Consider the following 18,902-nt stretch of genomic DNA (forward strand, 5'->3'; position numbering starts at 1 on the left):
TTTATACAGATAGTGGCCCCCTCAAAAAAATTTAACATAATTTTCATTTGCATTCCAAAACTTAAATTTGTAGGGACATGATTATAGGATTCAGGCTTAAGTTTGAAAAATAAATAAATGGAAAAAAAGCAGTCAACATTGGACAGTGCCTTTCCAAACTCTCTGGGCAGCAGACCTATTTGGGAAGTATTGAGCTTACCAACAGGAGAGTTTTGTCTAGGAGTTCATCTTGTAGTTCATCAAACTTCTAGACACTAACCTTGGGTACTCCTCACATCTAGGCAGATGGGTTCTGTTTAGACTTCTCCCAGGAATATGTTACAGTGTTGGCTTTAGAAAGAGGTTAAGTTGAATCCAGTGCCCTCTTTATCCAACTTCCAACAGAAATTTGCAGTCATTCACAGGCAGGGTCCTTGGAAGAACTTTCGGGTCAATGTGCTTTTAGGATTAAAAATTAAATAATAGAGTATGATATGTGTCCTTTCCACAAATATTGATATACAAGGAGGTCATATGTCTTTATTTTACTTACATCAAATTAAATCTAGTTCAGAAGCAGCACTTCCTTCTCAGTGTGTTGGGTCAGCAAGAAGTTTTTTAGTCAAGTGGAACTGCACATACTTTCTCAGAGACTCTTTTCAAGAGTTTTCTGTGGTGCTCAGAAAATGGAAAATGTATTCCTAATATTCAGCCTGTCATTGCTACTAATATTTTCATGATCCAGATCATCGTGGTCCTTTCAAGATGGGTGGCTTTGAAGGCGGGTACAGAAAAATATGATGACAACAAAATACAAGCCAGTATTTTAGTAAATGATCCTGTCACCACAGGGTGAGGACATGGTCTTGCTGATTCCACTGTTCTTACTGTTCCTGGCAGAGCAAGGATTGGAACTTAGGCAGGGAGTCCAGAGCCCATTTGGAATGAATTTACTGATCTATTCACTACATTGTAGGTATCCTGCTAGACACTAGGAGTATGGCAATGTGCAGAATAGATGTGGGCCTTCCCTCATGAGCCTTAAAGTCTGACCGTAAAGACAGATATAACCAGATGCAGCAGGGCTGAGTTTACACCTTACACTTCAGATGTGCCAGAAATTAAATTTGTTTATTTTTATGATAGATCATATTCCTGCTGATAGTGAGAAAAATCCTTAAAATTATCAATCAATAAAAGTCATTCATTCATTTAAATGAGTTTAAAATATCCCCTTTTGATCTACTTCAGTTTTGGGGGGAGTATTTGCATTATTTCTCAGTATTTCTTGCTCCTTCCCTTTTTCCTTCTTTAGACATGGGGAGCCTAAGAAATATGTGCATGGAGAAGGTCATTTCCCTGAGCTGACTCTAGGAATTATCCTGGGATCTCTCCACTAGCCCTTCTGGGGGTTTCCACCTCCCCTTGTTCTCTTCTTCCCGGAGGTTTCAGTGCTTTTAGGATTATAAGTTAAATATCCTGATGGATAGCCAGGGCCCTCCAGTCTAACATCTTTACCTTGATCCCTCTGTCTTTTCCCTGCAGGGAAGGGCTTCTGCTTTCTGTTGGAAGAGAGCTCCTAAGAGATACTCTTTTCTCCTCTATGATTATCTTCATATGACTTTCTGTTTCCTGGGGTCATTTGCTTACACATTCAACAAATATATATGGAACACCTATAATAGACCCAGAACTATTCTGTGCACTCAGAATATACCAGTGACCCAAACAGAGATCCGTGCCCTTTGAAGTTGACATTCTAGTGGGATATTATAAAAGAAGCACCATGTGTTTAACACATAAAGTACATAGTATGTTAGAAGGTCATGAATGTTAGTGGACAAGACAAAGTCAAGTGCAAAGGAGAGCATGGGGCTGGAGGACAGGTTGCAATGTTTAATAGAGTGGTCAGCTGAGAGGCATGCAGAAGGTGAGATTGAGCAGAGGTTTGAGGGAGATGATGGCGCCGGCCATTTAGACTTCTTGGGGATGATCAGGGGCTAGCAATTGCTGAGGCTACATGCCTGGAGTGGCATGAGACAAGGGAAACAGTATGATCATGGTAAGGGAACTTAGGAAAGTGGAGCAGAATCATGTAATAGTCAATATATTTTTTTTTTAGTGATGAAGATTGAACCCAGGGTCTTGTGTATGCTAGGCGAGTAATCTATCACTGAGCTACATCCCCAGCCCTGTAATTATTTTTTATAGATTGTTTTCCATCAAATATTTAGCTCCTTTAGCTAAGATGTGTTTGATGCTTCCCCCAACCCCCCCCCCCCCGGAATTGGAAGCACTTAATAATTACCTATTCAATTTTTTTTTTTTTAAAAAAGAATTATTGTAAAACTATTGGGGAGTTATCAGAACATGATTCTACCTAGTGACAAGGTGGTCAGCTAAACTCCTTTTCTGTAATTCTAAATTCCTGACAATGATTGCACTTAGCCCTGAGTTGTGGGGAAACATTTCCAGTTTACATTCAGATCTATGCATGTTCTGTTGGCAGAGGGTCAGTCAGTCAGGTTGGAGCAAGTGATGTGCACCAGTTCAATAGGAGATCAAGTTCCAGGAGAGAAAAAAACTCTGCAGGGTTAATCATAGAACCTTAGCTCAAAAGCACAGGGCCTCATGGATAACAGATGTTTTTGGCTAAAACAATGGCATTCTGATTTAATATTCAGGTTAAGGGGGCAGCTGTAAATGGCCATCCTGGAAATGTATTGCAGGAATTTGTCTGATGTATCCTGCTGAGACACATCAACTCAGTGATGGATATTTTTATATCTTTAAAATTGAAGTTTTTACAGCAAATCTAACAAGGAGACACTGAACAGGGGCCACTTCTGCTCAACCAATTAATATAATCTTTGCCCCCAAATCTTGTCTCTTATAAACTGTATTTAAGCAGATCTTATTTTTTTGAAGGAGATGTGGATACAAATCCAGGTGCTGAGCATCTAAGAAGTTACTTTTCTGTGAGCAACTAAAGAAATGTGAGGAGCATTTTGAAAAAAAGAGACTGCTCTTCAGTGTCTGTTAAAAATTAGCTGTCTGTCTTTGTATTGTACACAAGTACAATCTGTAAAATATCACATTCCTAGAAGGTGGATTAATGAAATTCTGAAACCATGTAAACATGATACACCTCTTGGGCAATCTTACATATGTTAAAATTGTTACAGACGTTTTCCCATCCCCACAATTACACATTTTGTGTGGGGTGGCCGGGAGGAAAAGAATTCTTGAAATTAAAGTACATCTTTCTTGACATGTGGCAAATCCATCAGATACATGATAAATCTTTCTTTCGGAGCTGCTCTCTATGAGAGTGTTTATTCTCCTTCAGGATGGCCTGGGCTCCAGTAATTCATTAGCTGAGTATATAACTGAACTTTGCATCAGAACAAAGTTCCCAAGGCCCCCAGTGAGCAGTTTACTTCTTGCTGAGCACATTGTAAGGTTGTATTTTGAGTTGTTTGCTTTTCCCCTCTTTGAATGCTATGAAGCCATTTACTAGAGCAGAATTGCTTTTATGTTTCTTTTTCCCTTCTCTTTTCATGTCCATTTCTAACAGGCTCTTCTGTAATGTGGCCATTGGCATGAGCAGTACACTCCGGTAACTGGGTAAGCAATTAGGACAGCCGGACAAATCTTCTCTTTTGCAGTGGGAATTTCCTGGCTTCTCTACACACAATCTGCCAAACAATGAAGATCATGGGAAGAAGCCAAACAGTAAGACCTTTCTTTCCTTAAAAGAAACAATCTCAAAATATTACTTCAATAATTGCCCTTTCGTAGCTGAGGATAAGATGCTTCAGGAACTGATGGCACCAAGATCATGTGGGAGGGGATGACTGGATGCCAACCTCGCCCAGCATCTCCAGCATATAAGGGTAACCTTTTGGATCTCCCTACCTCTGTTGCAACATATCATTTGGGGAGCAAACATTCAGACTCTAGACTGATGCATGGCCAATGGCAGAAGCTCCTCTAAATCTTCATTGACATTCCAAGAGGCCAGCTTGCAGGGTAAGAGCTAAGTGAGACACCTCTTCAGACATTTTGGAAACAAATATTAGATTAGTGATGGTACTGTTATTAGAGCCCAAGATGAGATTTCTTCCACTCTGGAAATGAAACAAACTAAAGGAAAAAAAAATCCAAATATAATTTATTGACACAAAAGGGACAATTGAATTAGTAAGACTAGGCAAGGACTCAAAGGTAAATCAGAGCATGAATCCCATAGGCACAGGATCAGATGAAATGTTTTTTAAGCCTTTCAAACTTCTGAATTTTGCTGCTCTTGAAATGCAGTTGAAGAAATGGAAAAAGTACGGCTGGAAGTTCTATCGAAGCCAGAGGAGGAGAAATTCTTGGGTCTAGCAGACTGAATTCATCTCAGAGATGGGAAATGAAGAGCAAAAAGGAGTCATGTTCCCACATCATCCCTGTGGAGAATGCAAAAGCTGTGGCCTCACCCTTCATCTTTGTAGACACCATATGGGATCAATCTTGGTGACAATGATAAGTTCTTGGTGACTGTGATATTTCCCTTTAAGATTCTTGGGATTTGACATGGGACTAGGGTGGCATGAGAGGGTGGAGGAGGGGGAGGGAGAGAAAGGGATCATTGGGGATGAAAGAGGATAATGAATATCAAACAAACCACAAGAAGAAGAAAAGATTGGATTCCCCAGAAACAAGTAAGTTAGGGAAACCTCCCTAAATGTGCCGCCCTTAATTTAAGGTAGTAGAGAAGAGGTTTCCTTTGTGCTTTCTGAAGGCTGGAATAAGTTCTGATGGATACTCTTATAAATAATACTGTGATTCTTAATTTCTCAACTTGCTTGGGCTTGCCACTCAAGCAGGACACCTAAGATGAAGTTGGTATGTGTGCTATTCCAATTTACAAGAACAATCATGAAGGAAAGAGCACAGTATTAGAAGACTGAGGGTGTGGGCTCCTGCGGACAATCAAATAGCATCTCCGGACATATTTTCTAATCTGTGAAATGAGAGTGTTGGGTCAGATGATCCATCAGAATCCTCTGAGCTCTGGAAACTCCGATTTAACATTCTAGAGGTTTATTTTATGTTTACCTTTGCCATGGTTTGGATATGAGGTGTCCTCGCAAAGCTCTTGTGTAAGACAATGCAAGAATGTTCAGAGGTGAAATGATTCTATTAAGAGAGATATAACCTAATCAGTGAATTCATCCACTTGAATGGATTAATTGGGTGGTACATGTAGGTAGGTAGGATGTGGTTGGAGGGAATAAGTCACTGGGGGTTTACTTTGGGGGTTTTATTTTGTCCCCAGTGAGCAGGTATCTCTACTTCTGGATGTCATGTCCTGAGCTGCTTTCTTCTGCCATGATGTTCTGCCTCACTTTGTGCCCAGAGCCATGGCCTTGGCCAACCATGGACTGAACCTCTGAAATCATAATCCAAAATAAACCTTTCCTCCTCTAAGCTGTTCTTATTGGTTATATTGGTCACAGTGTTGAAAAGCTGACTGAAACAATCTTATTCTACCCCACCGAGGTAACCCTTAGTCATCCCTCCTGCCAACTTCCTTAAAAACTCTCTCCCAAAGGAGAACTCTATGAAGAAAGCTTCCTGTGTAGCATGTCTCTTGTTTTCATTGATAAAAGGCATGTGGCATATATTATCACGCATGCGTCCTCCTCTTCTGAGGATATGTCTTCTTCTTTTCTTTCTATTCCTCATATGACTGCCAATGAGACTCAAGTGGAGGCCTTAAAACAATAATTGAGTAAGGGAGAATAGAAAGGAAGGAAGGAAGGAAGGAAGAAGACAAGAGAAATGATGATCAGGTCAAAATGAGAGGAATGTGAGGAGGATGTGAGGAAGGAATTGGTGAGGGAATGGACTTCACCCCCTGGGCAACCCCCAGAGTGAGAGGGACTCCATAATTCTGGGTTTGGCAGCTCTCCAATGGCTCACAAATTTTTAAAATCATGAGGAATACATTAGCTGGCCTAGATGAAAATATATACCTGTTGTTTTTTTTTCCCTCCACCTTTATGTTAGATAAAAGGATACTTTCATTTGAGAGTCTCTGGGAAACAATTGGAATCTACTGACACAAGTAAGCAACCCCATGAGAGCAGCAGCACTATAGGAAATTGGAGAGGCATCCCTGAAGGCCTCGAATGAAAGATCCAGGGACTGGGCTCCATTGGGGACTCCTAAAAAAAAAAAAAACATGAAAATCCATGAATTATCATTGGATCCATGGATAAAACTCACAATACCAGCACTCCACTCATTTTCCCAACTCAAAATAACTCTCACACTCAGGGCTGCCACTAGGCCCTGGCAGGAAAGGAACATACATAATCCCGCCATGTTGCATCTATCTATTTTGACAAAAGGAGTGAGGTTGGATTTCAGTGGGAACTACCTGCCGGCTTCTGTATTCAGCACCCCTGCTCAGATGCTTTCATACAGCATTACTGACCAGGTCCATACCAGGCAAAGCTCAAACTGCCACCCATTAATCAGCAACTCAGTACTACAAAGGAGCAGACTCGGTCACACTCAGGGAGATCACATTAGCACTGTGTGATTCCGGTTACTCAGGAGGAACAGCCATCATTCTGGAAGAACCAGTACTTAGCTTTCTTCCATTAAATTGCCTTTAAAAATGAACCACTTTCAGCAAAATTGAGCTTTGTTAAAAGTCAGGAGAATGGTTGACCTTGGCTGGAGTTGAAAAGAACAAGGAGGCTTCTGGGCGCTAGTGAGGTACTGTTTTTTTTTTTTTTTTTTTTTTTTTTTTTTTCCCTGTTTCCTTAAATTTTAACCAACACTGGAGAGTAACAAACTTTACATTTTTACCAACCTAATTGGTAAAAAAATATCTTATTCCTGTTTTAATTTTCACTTCCCAGAATTCTACTGATTACATATGTTTTAATAAGTTTTTCCATTTGCATTTTATACTCACAGTGACTACCTGCTTATACAGTTGGCCTTTTTTTATTGGGTTACCTGATTTTTTTTCTTTTTAATGTGTAGAAATTTTTCATATATCCGAACACTACACCTGTGTTTACATATGAGATACACATATGAGCATATACACATGTATTTGTGTTGTGTAGACACATGCCTCTTATTTATGTGGTAAAGGTTTTTACTCAGTATCACATACTGTCAGCTGGCTATGGAGGAACCTTTCCTGACTCTCTCTTCCCTTTTATGCCTGCTTCTAGAAAGACTAAAAAAAAAGGCAGACATTTGTTTTCCCAGCTTTTCTCTGCAAGTAGAAGGATGGTCATGTTCAATAGCTTTGACCAACTGGACCAAGAAACAGAGCCTAGGCAAGCAATGTGGAAGCTGGCACACCCCAGGTCCTTGAAGAAGGTGAGGAATGTCATTTGTCTTGGGATCGTTTACCTCTGAAATTTTGTTGAACAAATGATAAATGCCTTATTATCAATTTTGTTATATCACTACATTAATCAAAATTTCTGTTCCTTGCAGTGAAATATATGCCAGTTAACATACTCATTTATCACAACTCTTAAATTCTGCATCTTAACTGGTTGGTTTGATCTGAAGGTTTTGTCCAAATGTGACTATCTCCCAGATATTTATGCCAGAGGTATCATTTCTCAAAACCAGGGACCTTCTTATACTCCTAACTTATGGTTTAATGGGAACATTATACTACTGTTTGAATTCTTAAGTGAGAACATAATCAAACCATGTGCAATTCATCAGATGAAATTTATTAAATATTATTTATATCCTATCTTAAAGAATTTATTATTCTTTAATCAAAATATCTGAAAGCTTCACCAGCTTTTCTCTTATTTTATAAATTTTTTTTTCTCAATTCAGAGTCCAAACTTTTTTTTTTTTTTTTTTTTTTTTTTTTTTTTTTTTTAATTTTTTATTGTGGGTTGTTCAAAACATTACAAATTTCTTGACATATCATATTCCACACTTTGATTCTAGCGGGTTATGAACTCCCACCTTCACCCCATACACAGATTGCAGATTCACATCAGTTACACATCCATTGATTTACAAATTGCCATACTAGTGTCTGTTGTGCTCCGCTGCCTTTCCCATCATCCACCCTCCCCCCTCCCCACCTCTCCCCTCCCCTCCCCTATTTGAGTCCTGGTTACACAGGTGTGTTTGGTCTATGAAAATTTACTGGGCAGTGTGATTATGATCTTTGTGCGTGTGTGTATGTGTGTGTGTGTATTATAGTTCCATTAAAAAGTACAGTTTTCTTTTAAAAGCACCTTTTTAAAGGAGAGGGATTGTGCTTTTATTCAGTGCTCTATCCCTTGATGTGAGCACAAGGTCTGCCTCCTAATCATTGTCTTAGAGAAGGTGCTAGCAAATTCAGCAACTGGTGAGGGCTGACTTCCTGGATCACACACAGCTGACTCCTTGCTGTGTTATCTCATGGAAAGGAGTGAGAGCTCCAATTAGTGTCTAAAGACACTAATCCCATTCATGAAACCCTCACCTTCATGATCTAACCCTTCTCAAAGACTCCACCTCCTAACAACATGAACCTGGGGACTTGGGTTTCACTGTATGAATTTTGGGGAGACGCAATCGTTCAGCGATTCTTAATAAATATGAAGGGAAAGAGAAAGAGAACTGCTTTTCTTTGGTGTCCTGGCTCCAACCATCTGTTGTTGTCCTTCAGAAATGTTGGCTTTGAATAAGGAGCCACTGGACACACAGTTCACAGATGTCAGCTGGTGACAATGTCTCAGTGTATTTCCCTGGCAAGGAAACTCAGTGAACAGGTGCCTGGCCTTTTGTGTTTTAAATTCTCTTAAGCATAGGATAAATTTTCAAGCCTAGAGAAACCACTGCTAATGACAAATATGAATCATCTGGACCAACGCTTCATGATGGAGAAAAGCAGAAGTAGTGGAAAGGCCCAGCTGCTCTTGGAAGGGCCAAAAGAACTGCCCAGGTGGGGCTTTCCTACCACTGAGGAGAGAGCAGCTAGACACCCTGACATTTCCAGGGGCCCCTGCTCTCAGGTGTTTTGTTTTCGCTGCTGGACATATTTGTCCTGATTTAAAAAAATATATGCTTAAATATTTTCCTCAAGTAATCACAAACTTAGACAAAATTGGCAATGCTGACACAAAAATTTTTTTCTGAACCAAGTGAGAATAAGTTGTTAACACGATGCCCCCTCATCCTGAATACTCTAGTGCCCATTGTACCACAAGAAGGTCATTCTGCCACACAGTCACAGTACCACCATCAGATTCAGGAAATTAGCAGGGACACATAACTACCATCAAAACCTTAGGCCTCCTTATGGTTTATGAGCTGTCCTAATGATGTTCTTTATTTCAAAAAGAAGGTCCAGTTGAGAATCATGCATTGCAATGAGTTATCACACTCCTGGGGCTTCTTTCAGTCTACACCAGCTCTTGAGTCTTTCCTAGACTTTCATAATTTAAAAGATTATGAACCATTTTTTTAAGTTAAGTAACCTTCAGTTTGAGTTTCTCTGCTGTTTTCTTAAGATTAGAGTTTGGACATTCTTATTTGGTAGGGAATCACAGAAGCGAGGCATGTTTCTCTTCACATTCTCTCAGAGGACACAGGATTTTAAGTTGTGCCACGACTAGTCATGCTTACTGGCATCACTCAATGAAAGTGAAATATGTCTGGTTTCTCCATTGTATCACTTCTTTTTTTTAGGTCACAGTTTTTTTATTCTTAATGACATAAGGAGAAAAACCTCACATTCATACTAAAAAGTCCAACTAGACTCAACAGGAATTAAGTCCTTATTTGTAACAGAATGTCCCAGCCTCCTGTTCTGTCCAGGGCATGTACACACGCATGCCCAGGCTGTGCCAGGCCCTCCCTGCTTCAAGGCATTCCTGGACTGTGTGGCCTGTCTATGGAGCGGAGGTGAACTAGCTCAGACTAAAACTGAGAGGATCCACCTTACATTTGGGCATAGGCAGAAACTTCATCTCCAGACCTGTGCCCCACCCCCACTCCTCCAATCTTAACAGGTATTTGAGACTTGAGGTCCAGGATCCTTCCTCAGCCTGGCACACAGCCAATCTCACACAGGTTCCTACCTCTCCTTGGGGTGGGAGCATCCCCTGCCACAAGACATTCAACCTCAGTCACAAAGGGCAGGGGACTGATTACAGTTACATCACATTATTTATAAAATAAGAATTACATTTATATAATACGTCCAGAAGGCGCTCCAATCCCTCAGGAAAGCTGCCTGGGACAGCATTTGAACCCCTTCTTCACACAGGCATAACCTAACTATACAGCTAATTCCTAGTCTACAGCATTTATACTTAACCACCTCAATAAACCAAGCTTGAAGGAATTTAATAGGTAATTTAACTTAAATACAAAAGTAAATTTGTATTTTGTTAAAAAAATGTTTAAATATTTTACTTTAATTTAGATGCACACATTCATATTTCTCCCCAAGAGGATGGGCATGGCAGCAAAGTTCTGGGGCCTGGGGAGTATGGTTTTGGAACCAGGAGAGAAAAGGGGAAGGAAGGGTTGGAGAGGGCCCTATTTGGGAAAGAAGTAAGGTACAACTTCAAGGAATGGTGCATTGGGGTAGGTCAGACATACTAGGGGTTGCCTTGCCTAGTGAGGTCAGGGAGGTGGGAGAGATGATGGAGGAAAGAGTCTTTGCTTCTCCAAGGTCCCTTCCCTTGGGCTCTCAACCCTTAGTCTAAAACCACTGGAAAACTCAGGAGCCAGCACTGTGGCCCTCAAGTGGTGCCACTTTGAATTAGCCAGGCCAGGAGACTTGAGACAGTTAAGTCCAGCACTACCAACATGCCACCACACATACAATTCAATTCTTCCTCCAAACTTGATTCGAAGAGCAACTGATGTGGGCTTCAGACAGTAACACAGCACAAGGCATGGAGCCTACAATCCCGGACAGGCAGACAACGGCCCGTGAGGCCAGCAGGTGGCAGAAAGCAGCTGAAGGCAGTGGTGGGCATCCTGCCTGTTCCAGGAGCTTCTCTGCTGGAGCAAGGGTCTTGCCCCTGGCTCTGCTAGACTAACAGTCTTGAGCCATCAAGCTTTTAGGGGGCAAACTGGCAGAGCACTAGAGAGGAAAATTGAGTCAGGCTTGGCAGGGCAAAGGAGGGCAGTGGAGCAACACCCACTGGGGTCTCCAAGGCAAAGCTAGATCCAAAGTCATTTAAAAAGGAATAAATCCTGCAGGGGACCAGTGAGGGACAAAGCAGCAAGAAATGGGGAAATAAGAGTCCTAGAAAGGGACCTGAGGAAGAGAACCACTTATAGCCTAGCCAAGCGAGTCAAGATTAGGGATAATCTATTTTCTCCAATCCCACGAAATGTAACCAGAGATTCAAATGGGTGCATCCCACACTCTCTGGCAAGGCCGGCTCTCTGGGAAAAGGTGGGAAAGGAGGACACCTGACTAAATGAGTCAGGAAATGAGCCAACAGTATGCACAGATGTTTCTTTAGGTCTCCAGCCTCATCAGTGCAACTGTTTAAGTACAGTTATCTGGGCTTCAGCCCTGCCACCATCTGCCCCCTTTCCACTTCCTCCAAAAGAGAGAGGGCCTCAGGAATGCTACCACCATCCTGGTCACTAAAATCAGAGATCTAGGGTAGTTTTGTTTTATGAAACTCGAAGGGTCAGAGGCTATTTCTAGAAGGTGCTGAGGTCCAGATTCGGGCAAGGGTAGGGAAATGGGGACAGGGACAGAGGCTACTTCTTTCGGGTGTGCTGTCAAGCCCCTGGGGTCTTGGATCCCACACCAGTGGAAAATGAAGGGGCTGCTGATCTGAAATACCTGACTCCGGTGAATCCTTGAGTGGGTGTTGAGGATGCCCCAAAGGAGAGGCTGCTGCCTGCCTATTGTGCCCACTCTAGCATCCTGGGTGCTCTGCCCAAAGGTGGGTATGGAGGTGCTTCCAAATACAGATTTACTCTCAGGTGTGTCAGCCATGTTGAAGTTAAAGGGTGTATTCTGGCTGGGTTTCCCCAGGGCATTCTGACTCAGGGTCCCCCCAAAGGGGTAGCGGTGCCTGTGGTCCCACTCTGTCCAGCTCCAAAACTGAATGTCCCAGAAGTAGAGCTGGGGCCTGGGGCAGCCACACTGAGCCTGAAGTCCCCACTGGCAGCTGGGATCGCAGATCCCCTAAACGTGAAAGGGGACAGAGTTGAGCTGCCAAACACTGAGCTATCAGTCCCACTGCTGGTGGTCTGGGTGGTAGCTCTGAAGCCAGAGGTGGTGGCTGCACTAAAAGAGAAAATGGCCATGGAACCACCAAAGCCTGGCTGTGTGCTGGCAGGAGTGCTGAAGGCTGAGGCTGTGGTTTTCAAGGCAAAAGCTGACTGCGCTGAGCTGCCAAAGGCTGACTGGGATGGCGCTGGCGCCGGTGCTGGGGCTGCAGATGGGACAGGGGCCACAGAGTTCCCAAAAGTGAAAGAGCTGCCAAATTGTGGGGCAAGGGCTGGCTTGGTGGACCCCTGCTGCTGCCCATCAGCAACTCCAAATGTGGGCTGGAGGGTGGCTGCTGGATATGCTGGGAGGGGGGCTTTGGCTCCAGCCAAAGGGAAAGTTGAAGGCGGGGTGGTCTTGTTACTGAAGTCAGTGTGGGCTGGCTGGTAGTGGCAGGAGCTGAGGTTGTGAGGGAGCTGCCAAAGCCACTGAAGCCAGCAATGCTGCTGGTGGTGGTGGCTGTCTGAATAGTACCAGGCAGGGATTGGCCAAAGGTAGTGACTGCTGTGGTTGTCGGCATGGCATGGGTCTTGCCAAACTGGAATACAGAGCCCATGGCTGGGGCAAAGCTGCGGCAGAGGCTGGGGGCACCCCAAAGGGGAAGGGCCAAGAGGTGGGGGTCATGCTACTGGTCATCCTGCTCTTGTGCTGGTGACATTGCTGATCCCAAAGCAAAAAGCAGGTTTGGAAGCAGAGTCTGTGGATGCACTGGCGGTTGGTGGTGGAAGCCATGGCCGAGGTGGCAGTGGCCAGGCCAGCAAAGAGAGGGGCAGCTGGCACTGCAGTAGCAGTTGCAGCAGTTGTTGACTTGAAGAAAAAGGGAGCTGGCAAGGTCACCAAAGATGGGTTTAAAAGTTGGGGTGGCACCATGCACAAAATTCGAAGTGGATCAAGATCCTAGGAATTAAACCGGAGACCCCGAGTCTAATAGAAGAAAAAGTTGGCCCAAATCTCCATCATTACCGAATTAGGCCCTGACTTCCTTAATAAGACTCCTGTAGTGCAAACATTAAAATCAAGAATTAATAAATGGGATGGATTCAAACTTCTTCTCAGCAAAAGAAACCATCAGTGAGGTGAATAGAGAGCCTACATTTGGGGAACAAACTTTTACCACTTGCACATCAGACAGAGCACTAATCTCTAGGGTATAAAAAGAACTCAAAAAATTAAACACCAGAAAAACAAATAACCCGATCAATAAATGGGCCAAGGATCTGAATAGACATTTCTCAGAAGGTGATATACAATCAATCAACAAATATATGAAAAAAAATTGTTCAACATCTCTAGCAATTAGAGAAATGCAAATCAAAACTATTCCAAGATTTCATCTCACTCCTGTTGGCAAGGATGAGGGGAAAAAGGTACATTCATACATTGCTGGTGGGACTGCAAAATGGGACAGCCAATATGGAAAGCAGTATGGAGATTCCTTGAAAACTGGGAATGGAACCACCTTTTGACCCAGCTATCCCACTCCTCAGTGTATACCCAAAGGACTTAAAAACGGCATACTACAAGGATATAGCGACATCAATGTTTATTGCACCACAATTCACACTACTAGTTAAACTGTGGAACCAACCTAGATGCCCTCAGTACATGAATGGATAAAGAAAATGTGGTATATATACACAATGGAATTTTACCCAGCAATAAAAGAGAATAAAATCATGGCATTTGCAGGTAAATGGATGGAGTTGGAGAATATAATGCTAAGTGAAATTAGCCAATACCAAAAACCAAATGCCGAATGTTTTCTTTGATATAAGGAAGTTGATTCATAGTGTGGTTGAGAGGGAGAGCATGGGAGGAATAGATGAACTCTAGATAGGGCAAAGGGGTGGGAGGCGGCATGGGGGTAGGAAAGACGGTGGAATGAGATGGACATCATTACCCTAAGTACATGTATGAAGACACGAATGGTATGAATTTATACTTTGAATACAACCAGGGATATGAAAAATCAGGCTCTATATGTGTAATATGAATTGTAATGCATTCTGCTGTCATATATAACAAATTAGAATAAAAATAAAATAAAATAAAAAAAAGTTGGGGTGGCAGTGCTGGTCATCATGGGGATGGTGGAGCCGTAAGAGGCCGTGGCTGTGATGGAGGGGCTGCACTGTAAGGGTCCTTCTATCTTGCTTTTAGGCGGCATCATAAAAATGGGCTTGAACATGGGAGAAGCAGAAGACATATCGGGGGCAGCTGGGGAGGAAGGGTCAGAGGGCATGCCTTTTGACTGCCAAATAGCAGACCTTGCTTGGGGGTAGGGGAGGAGGCAGGTGGGCTTGGGGCTTTGGCAGATGTGTCGGACTGAATGTCTAGAGGTGACGTGGTGGCAGCTATTGGTGCTGTGGAGGAAGCAGGGACCATCCCCAAGAAAGTGGCTGTGGATTTTGAGGCTGAAGAGGTGCCTAGCAGGGGCCCTGGTGGTGAAGAGCCAAGAGAGACCAGAAGGCTGGGTGTCCTCAGAAGTGAAGGGGCCATAGTAGTTGCCACTCCAGCAGATTCGTGGAGGGACAGAACCAGGAGACTCTGTGTCATTGCTACTTGTAATAATAAACATTTTGGGGGGAAATACTTTGAAACTATGTGAATATCCCACTATTGTCAAACTTCCGCTTTATTCATTTATTAATTAAATCTTCATGGACCTATGGCTTTCTTCCCGCTTATTTGGTGGGCTATCATGCATTGTTATAATTTTTTCTTGAGATGGCTTTAATCATTGTGATGGGTCTTCTTGTTTGTCAACTCAATTGGATTGAGAAATACCTAGAGACTCAGTAAACACACTTCAGAGTGTGTCTGTGAGGGTTTCCATAGACGACTGGCCTGGAGGTCATGAACTGAATTGCCCCCAGTGGAGTGTGGATGGTACCATCCAATAGGCTGGAGGTCCGGGTGGAACCAAAAGAAAAAAGGGGATTCCCACACCCACAAGCTCAAGTCTTCTTGAGCTGGTGCTTCTCTCCTCCTCCTCCTCCTCCTCCTTCTTTTTCTTCTTCACTGCTGCCATTGTTGGGGACAGCAGACTCCAAATTCTTTAGTCTGAACTTGAACTCCATCAGCGACTTCGCAAGTGGCTTTTAGGCCTTTTAGCCTTGGACTAGGGCAGCATCTTGTTCTGAGGTTTCTTGGACTGAGCAGCTATTGATTTCCCAGGGTCTCCAGCCTCTGATTGTGTAAACCAGTCTGATAAATCTCTTTCTCTGTCTTTGTCCACACACACACACACACATGCCCTTTTGTCCAGTTTCCCTCTAGAGAATCCTGATTAATACAACTGTCCCCTAGTTTGACTAGTGGATCTCTTTTGGGTTGAATTCTGTGTCCTTTTGACACATCCTCATCACTCCTGAAGTACTTCTTTATTTTTTTTGACAGAAGGTATGCCAGGCTTCTCTTATTTTTTCCTGTTGGAATTAGCCATTTCTCCAAGACATTATATGCATGCATATGCATATGCATGCACGCACACCTGTCTTTACTTCTGTATCTTGTTTTGTCTATGGAAAAAACCTCAAGTTCACATCCATAGCTCTGCTTCTGGGCTGATACCAATATCACAGGGTTCATATATGTAACTTCTTTCTCTGACAGTTGGAGACTCAATTATCTTTAACATATTGCCTATTTGATCTATTTGCCTATATGTAGTGGATCTTGCTTCTCCACTGCCATAGTCTTCCTGGTATGGACATCTTGCTCTGTCTCTGACCACTTTTCACATGGGCCTCCACATGTGGATGTCCTCCTCACCCAGTTTTGGCTCTGACACTATGAGTTGGGCTGTCCCCATGTGTGAACATGCCTTACTCTGCTCAGACAACCCACTCTGGGCTCTGACACTTCCTTAAAGCTGTCCCCATGTATGGATTCCTTCTCATCACACCTGAGCTTGGACACCCAGTAGTTCCCTTCCCCTCCCACTGCTGGTGTGAAAGTCCACCTGCATCTGCTGTACCTAATGACTTTAGGGCTGAATTCTTCAGAAGAGAAGAGAAGAGACCAGAATGAAAAAAAAAATAGAGGTAAGGAGAACTTCCTCCTTAATTTTGATCCAGATAAATATGTTCAGCCCAATTATTTTAAGAGCTTATAATTTTCTGTTTACATGGTTCATTCATACCTTTTGATTGACAATGAGAAAGAGATGTGTTTTCAAACCAATCAGGAGATATATCTGATTCTTCTTTGCCATAGTTTTCAGAAAAGTGTTTACCATGTAAGTCTTATTTCTGTTTCAAGCAACCCTGGCTAATCCATCTTGGCTGAGAACAGTGGGAGACTCAGGTAACAATTCCAGGGATGGTAGCAGGAGGCTCTGGCTTTGGCTTAGACCTCCTCGTCAGGAGGACCATTGGAACCTGAGTTGCCAATCTTCCTTCTACTTAAGGGATCATAGTTACACTCAAGAGCCTGTCTACGTGATTGCTGTGGTGGACGGTGGGGTGAGGAAGGGGACAGTGTTCTATGCCCATTGACCCTCGGGGCTGGACTGCAGAACATTCCAGGGGCAGCCTCTCTGTCACACCCACATTATCACTCCCTTCTTTCCCTAGCATTCTTGATCTTTTTCTATCTCACAAAGACCATACCCACCTGAAGGCTATTCCTCAGGAATTTGGGGCTCCCTTGAACCTCTCTTTCTACTTGGGATGTTTAATCTACATCCTAAGAAAAGTATCAGTTTAAATGCCATTATCGATTTTTCTTCTAGAGACCTTTCATGCCCAAAGTTCTCCCAGAGGCTTGTCCTAGTAAACCAGAGGATACAACTGTTTTCTGTATTTGTCCCTACACTTAAGAATGAACAATTATGACCTGATCTATGACTATTAGTTTCTTTCCTTTAAGCCTAGACTTAAATAAAAATAGGAGTCCTAACTATATTTTGGACTTTACCCCTAACCCCCATCTTCAGTAAGGTAATTTGGTCCATCAACCTGGACTTTTGTTATATAGTGATTTCTCATATGTAGTTAGTTAGTTGTCCAATTGCTTATTCCATCTCTGTACTTCCTACTATACCTTATAAATTTTCTCAGGCTAATTTACCACTTGTAATCTCAGAGTTTAATAGAGTGCTTTAAATTCTGGCAGAGATTAAACAAGTATTTTTTGTATTAGGGGTGGAGCCCAGTGGTGTTTGCCTAGACTGCATGAGGCCCCAGGTTTGATCCCAGCACCAAAAAACAAAACAAGAAAGAAAAAGAAAAAAATTTGTTGAATGAATTTGTGAGTACCAATTATGACCTTAGCAGCCTCATATTATTCAATCCTAATAATAACTGGGAGATAGATTCTCGGAAATCAAGGAACTTGTATAAGAAGGATACATAAGTTTTAAAGATTAAAGCCTAAATTCAAACTCACTTAGAGAAAAAAATATAACTTATAGGGGTTAAAAGCACAGATTCTGAAGTTAGGCTGCCAAGATTTGGTGGTTTTGTAGGTTGTATTGGGAGCTGAAGGAGTTTATGCATGCAAAGTTCTCAGAACAGAGCCTGGCACACAGTTAGCTCCAGTGAACATTAGAGGTTAATATCATTTGTGCCTTTCAGCCTGTGTCCTTTTCACACTCTCATGCTGCTTCCTTTTATTAATCATCTGACCCTCATAATGGAATCCATATTAGCTAAAATACTAATCAAAATTAATATATGGAATAATCAGTTTTGTATTATAACAAGGTACCCGAGGCAGCTAACTTATAAAGAGAAAAGGTTTATCTAGTTCACTGTTTTGTAGATTCAAAGTCTGAGATCAGGAAGCCCCAGGGGTTTGGCCTCTGGTGAGGGTAGCCCATCATAGCCCATCACATATGAGAGTTACATAGTTACATCTCCAATTAAAACAGAGAGAGGGAGGCAGGGCACCCTAGGCTTTTATAACAACACTCGAGACAACTACCAGTGAGTCCCATGAGAACTACCTTCCAAGGGCATGCCTCTAAGAACCTGAGGACTAGTCCCCATATCCCAATTCCCACAGTTCACTCCAGAGGCCAAGCTTTAACCACATGCACCTTTGGGGGATATTCAATATCTAATCCTTGTGAACTATGATAAACAAAAATTAAAGTCTAGAGGGCCAGTCAGAGGATAGAAGAATCCTTGGTCTCTAACCCACTATGTGAGTGAAAGCCAACCACTCACTAGGAACATTTGTTATAAGTCCTACCTGTGGCTAAAATACAGATTAAGAACTTTGGAGTAGAAGACTTATTACCTCAAAGAACTTCATGGTTAGTATGCATGACATTATCATTATAGGAAGAAATCTATTTTCATAAGAACAAAATGATACAATAATAACAATAAGCACCAGTGGCATTGGGATGATTCCATGGGACACCGTAAAAACCATTCTTACAGCCTTTTCCTCACCAGTGTGACTTGTTTAGAAATCAACTTGAGGTATTTCCTGTAGAAGTCAGCTATAACCACCTCTTCCCACCCTGGCTCAGGCCAGAACCAGGTGCCTCATCCTGTGTTCCCACAACACCCTCTGCACCTGTGTATCCCACAGAATGCTGACATATTGCCTGCTTTCCCTCCTAGGCTATTCACTTTTTTGTTTGTTTGTTTGTGGTGCTTGGGACCAAACCCAGGGCCTT

The 18,902-nt window shown here is 42.6% G+C and overlaps 1 long non-coding RNA gene and 1 pseudogene across 1 annotated transcript; one reads left to right on the forward strand and one right to left on the reverse strand.

Moving 5' to 3' along the window:
• Positions 1–3,404: 3,404 nt before the first annotated feature.
• Positions 3,405–5,457, forward strand: LOC131423686 (uncharacterized). The gene is made up of 2 exons (XR_009225555.1): positions 3,405–3,441; positions 3,648–5,457. It is a non-coding gene; the product is annotated as an uncharacterized LOC131423686 (long non-coding RNA).
• Positions 5,458–11,772: 6,315 nt separating this feature from the next.
• LOC124083900 (putative nuclear envelope pore membrane protein POM 121B) lies at positions 11,773–14,846 on the reverse strand (annotated as a pseudogene).
• Between the last annotated feature and the right edge of the window lie 4,056 nt (positions 14,847–18,902).

This window comes from Marmota monax, unplaced genomic scaffold, assembly GCF_021218885.2.
Source record: "Marmota monax isolate L192 unplaced genomic scaffold, Marmota_monax_Labrador192_F-V1.1 WCK01_AAM20220418_F8-fsc00056, whole genome shotgun sequence".
In the NCBI taxonomy this organism is placed as follows: Eukaryota; Metazoa; Chordata; class Mammalia; order Rodentia; family Sciuridae; genus Marmota; species Marmota monax.